Genomic DNA, 5990 nt, shown 5'->3' on the forward strand with positions numbered 1-5990 from the left:
TCAAACTTGTTAAGACTTGATTAATTGAAATATGTTTCATATAGACAATTGACCACCCAAGTTGAACGGTGATTCACGAACGTTAAAACTTGTAAAAACTATATGATGACATATATATGGATATATATATATATAGTTAACATGATACTATGATAAGAAAACATATCATAAAGTATATTAACAATGAACTACATATGTAAAAACAAGACTACTAACTTAATGATTTTTGAACGAGACATATATGTAACGATTATCGTTGTAAAGACATTTAATGTATATATATCATATTAAGAGATATTCATACATGATAATATCATGATAATATAATAATTTAAAATCTCATTTGATATTATAAACATTGGGTTAACAACATTTAACAAGATCGTTAACCTAAAGGTTTCAAAACAACACTTACATGTAACGACTAACGATGACTTAACGACTCAGTTAAAATGTATATACATGTAGTGTTTTAATATGTATTTATACACTTTTGAAAGACTTCAATACACTTATCAAAATACTTCTACTTAACAAAAATTCTTACAATTACATCCTCGTTCAGTTTCATCAACAATTCTACTCGTATGCACCCGTATTCGTACTCGTACAATACACAGCTTTTAGATGTATGTACTATTGGTATATACACTCCAATGATCAGCTTTTAGCAGCCCATGTGAGTCACCTAACACATGTGGGAACCATCATTTGGCAACTAGCATGAAATATCTCATAAAATTACAAAAATATGAGTAATCATTCATGACTTATTTACATGAAAACAAAATTACATATCCTTTATATCTAATCCATACACCAACGACCAAAAACACCTACAAACACTTTCATTCTTCAATTTTCTTCATCTAATTGATCTCTCTCAAGTTCTATCTTCAAGTTCTAAGTGTTCTTCATAAATTCCAAAAGTTCTAGTTTCATAAAATCAAGAATACTTTCAAGTTTGCTAGCTCACTTCCAATCTTGTAAGGTGATCATCCAACCTCAAGAAATCTTTGTTTCTTACAGTAGGTTATCATTCTAATACAAGGTAATAATCATATTCAAACTTTGGTTCAATTTCTATAACTATAACAATCTTATTTCAAGTGATGATCTTACTTGAACTTGTTTTCGTGTCATGATTCTGCTTCAAGAACTTCGAGCCATCCAAGGATCCATTGAAGCTAGATCCATTTTTCTCTTTTCCAGTAGGTTTATCCAAGGAAATTAAGGTAGTAATGATGTTCATAACATCATTCGATTCATACATATAAAGCTATCTTATTCGAAGGTTTAAACTTGTAATCACTAGAACATAGTTTAGTTAATTCTAAACTTGTTCGCAAACAAAAGTTAATCCTTCTAAATTGACTTTTAAAATCAACTAAACACATGTTCTATATCTATATGATATGCTAACTTAATGATTTAAAACCTGGAAACACGAAAAACACCGTAAAACCGGATTTACGCCGTCGTAGTAACACCGCGGGCTGTTTTGGGTTAGTTAATTAAAAACTATGATAAACTTTGATTTAAAAGTTGTTATTCTGAGAAAATGATTTTTATTATGAACATGAAACTATATCCAAAAGTTATGGTTAAACTCAAAGTGGAAGTATGTTTTCTAAAATGGTCATCTAGACGTCGTTCTTTCGACTGAAATGACTACCTTTACAAAAACGACTTGTAACTTATTTTTCCGACTATAAACCTATACTTTTTCTGTTTAGATTCATAAAATAGAGTTCAATATGAAACCATAGCAATTTGATTCACTCAAAACGGATTTAAAATGAAGAAGTTATGGGTAAAACAAGATTGGATAATTTTTCTCATTTTAGCTACGTGAAAATTGGTAACAAATCTATTCCAACCATAACTTAATCAACTTGTATTGTATATTATGTAATCTTGAGATACCATAGACACGTATACAATGTTTCGACCTATCATGTCGACACATCTATATATATTTCGGAACAACCATAGACACTCTATATGTGAATGTTGGAGTTAGCTATACAGGGTTGAGGTTGATTCCAAAATATATATAGTTTGAGTTGTGATCAATACTGAGATACGTATACACTGGGTCGTGGATTGATTCAAGACAATATTTATCGATTTATTTCTGTACATCTAACTGTGGACAACTAGTTATAGGTTACTAACGAGGACAGCTGACTTAATAAACTTAAAACATCAAAATATATTAAAAGTGTTGTAAATATATTTTGAACATACTTTAATATATATGTATATATTGTTATAGGTTCGTGAATCAACAGTGGCCAAGTCTTACTTCCCGACGAAGTAAAAATCTGTGAAAGTGAGTTATAGTCCCACTTTTAAAATCTAATATTTTTGGGATGAGAATACATGCAGGTTTTATAAATGATTTACAAAATAGACACAAGTACGTGAAACTACATTCTATGGTTGAATTATCGAAATCGAATATGCCCCTTTTTATTAAGTCTGGTAATCTAAGAATTAGGGAACATACACCCTAATTGACGCGAATCCTAAAGATAGATCTATTGGGCCTAACAAACCCCATCCAAAGTACCGGATGCTTTAGTACTTCGAAATTTATATCATATCCGAAGGGTGTCCCGGAATGATGGGGATATTCTTATATATGCATCTTGTTATTGTCGGTTACCAGGTGTTCACCATATGAATGATTTTTATCTCTATGTATGGGATGTGTATTGAAATATGAAATCTTGTGGTCTATTGTTACGATTTGATATATATAGGTTAAACCTATAACTCACCAACATTTTTGTTGACGTTTAAAGCATGTTTATTCTCAGGTGAATATTAAGAGCTTCCGCTGTTGCATACTAAAATAAGGACAAGATTTGGAGTCCATGTTTGTATGATATTGTGTAAAAACTGCATTCAAGAAACTGATTTCGATGTAACATATTTGTATTGTAAACCATTATGTAATGGTCGTGTGTAAACAGGATATTTTAGATTATCATTATTTGATAATCTACGTAAAGCTTTTTAAACCTTTATTTATGAAATAAAGGTTATGGTTTGTTTTAAAAATGAATGCAGTCTTTGAAAAACGTCTCATATAGAGGTCAAAACCTCGCAACGAAATCAATTAATATGGAACGTTTTTAATCAATAAGAACGGGACATTTCAGTTGGTATCCGAGCGTTGGTCTTAGAGAACCAGAAAATTTGCATTAGTGTGTCTTATCGAGTTTGTTAGGATGCATTAGTGAGTCTGGACTTCGACCGTGTTTTCTTTAAAAATGATTGCTTAACATTTTTGTTGGAAACTATATATTTTTAACATATGAATATTATGTGATATATTAATCTCTTAACGTGTTTGATATTATGTGATAGATGTCTACCTCTAGAACAAGTCCCATTGACTCACCTAATAATAATGAAGAGTCAAATGTAAATTGGAATGATTTGTGGACTGATTCACAAGTTCCCGAAGAGGAACCGGAAGAAGAGTCGGAACCGGAAGAAGAATCGGAACCGGAAGAAGAATCGGAACCGGATGAAGAAATAGAACCGGTGGGGGAAATAATAAAACGGTTAAGTAAAAGAAAATCCTCAACCAACCGACCAAAGTTAATTATGGTCAATGGTGTTTCCGCCAAGGAAGCAAAATATTGGGAGGATTACCAATTCTCCGATGAATCGGATTCCGACGAGAATTCCGATGATGTTATAGAAATTACCCCAACTGAATTTAAAAAGGCAAAAGAAAATAATAAGGGAAAGGGCATAAAAATAGAGAAATCTAATTCCAACCCCGATGAACTTTATATGTATCGTCAACCCCCGAAGTCCTTAAGTTGTAACAATGACCCGGGAACCTCTAAACCACCAGGTTTTTCTAAACCAATGTGGACAACGACGGCTCGTATTAGGGGAACATCATATATCCCTAGAAACTTGGCAAAACGAACCAAAACCGAAGAAGAAGAAACGAGCGAGTCGGAATAAGATAGTTGTATTCGTGTGGTGTAATATATGTAATATAGTGTTCTTATGCTTTATGATATATGTAAAAATTGCTTGTATTAATAAGTATTTTTTTATGAAACTAACTCTTGTCTATTTTACAGTTTAAAAACACAAAATGGATAGACAACCCAATATTTTAAGAGACCTACCCGGAGACATGATTGATGAAATCTTGTCTAGAGTCGGCCAGAATTCTTCGGCACAACTATTTAAGGCGAGATCAGTTTGTAAGACATTCGAAGAACGTTCCAAGAATGTCTTGGTTTATAAGAGACTTTTGTTTGAAAGATGGGGGATATCACATTGGGAAACCCATAAGTTACGATGTGTTTACTTTGACGCATATATTGCGGGGAACCCAAATGCTATTTTACGCAACGGGTTAAGAAATTATTTTGACTCAATATATCCGAATATTGGACTTCGTGATTTAGAAAAAGCGGCTAACATGCAACATAAAGAAGCATGTTATGCTTACGGATTAGTAATGTTCGCTTCTCACCAAAGTGAGAACAAGAACATCGGGCTACAACTATTAAACAAAACGTTTCCACAAGTGACGGAGTCAGTAATTGGGGTAAGAAATGAGGTTTTTAGATTATTACGAGACTGTTGGACATTACGTAACCCTCGTCCCTTTGATGACGTTACAACACGCTGTCTTATCAACGGCCATAACGGTTATGTTGCACAAGACCAAGGATGGGAAGTAGTCCTAGTAAAACCAGAATGCATGACTTGTTTCTGGACGTATGAATTACGTGTCTTTATTGCCTTTGCCGAACGACTTGTGTACTAGCTAGAATTGTCTTCACAACTATCTTGTATCAAAGTTATTGTGTGCTATATTTCATGCTTTATGTAAAATAAGCGGTATTGTAAGTTTGTAAAATATTGTATAAAAGTTTGAACGCGAAATATTATTACAATCAGTTTTTCATATAGAATTGTAGTAGTTGAATTGTATATTAGCTACTAAGTATGAACTTAACGGGTAGGTACTACCCGAATTTAAACTTATAAAACGCTAATATGAAGAAAAATCTTTTATAAATGAGTTCATATTATGCTACGAAATACTATTAACTACTCTTAATATTCTGTATGCTTAACTTGTTCCATTTAACTATTTTGAAGGAAATGGCACCGACTACTCGACACACCGTGAATATGAATGAAGAGGAATTCCGTACTTTTCTAGCTTCAAACATAGCCGCAGTACAGGCTGCGCTACATACCAACAACAACCTTGGATCTAGCAGTACAGGAAATCGTGTAGGATGTACCTACAAAGAATTCACTGCCTGCAAACCTTTGGAATTTGATGGAACCGAAGGACCGATCGGATTGAAACGGTGGACCGAGAAGGTTGAATCGGTGTTTGCCATAAGTAAGTGTACTGAAGAGGACAAAGTGAAGTACGCTACGCATACCTTCACAGGTTCTGCGTTAACATGGTGGAATACCTATCTAGAGCAAGTGGGACAAGACGATGCGTACGCACTACCGTGGTCAGCATTCAAGCACTTGATGAACGAGAAGTACCGTCCCAGAACCGAGGTCAATAAGCTCAAGAAAGAACTTAGAGGGTTACGAACCCAAGGATTTGATATTACCACGTACGAAAGACGATTCACAGAATTGTGCCTATTGTGTCCGGGAGCATTCGAAGATGAGGAAGAGAAGATCGACGCGTTTGTGAAAGGATTACCGGAAAGAATCCAAGAAGATATAAGTTCACACGAGCCCGCCTCCATACAACAGGCATGTAGAATGGCTCACAAACTAGTGAACCAGATTGAAGAAAGAATTAAAGAAAAGACTGCTGAAGAGGCCAATGTGAAGCAAGTCCAAAGAAAGTGGGAGGAAAACGGTGATAAGAATCACCAATACAACAACAACAGCAATTACAACAATAATCGCAACAATTATCACAACAATCGCAACATCAATCGCAACTACAACAAACGGCCCAA

The sequence above is a fragment of the Rutidosis leptorrhynchoides genome, chromosome 5 (assembly GCF_046630445.1).
Source record: "Rutidosis leptorrhynchoides isolate AG116_Rl617_1_P2 chromosome 5, CSIRO_AGI_Rlap_v1, whole genome shotgun sequence".
Classification (NCBI taxonomy): domain Eukaryota; kingdom Viridiplantae; phylum Streptophyta; class Magnoliopsida; order Asterales; family Asteraceae; genus Rutidosis; species Rutidosis leptorrhynchoides.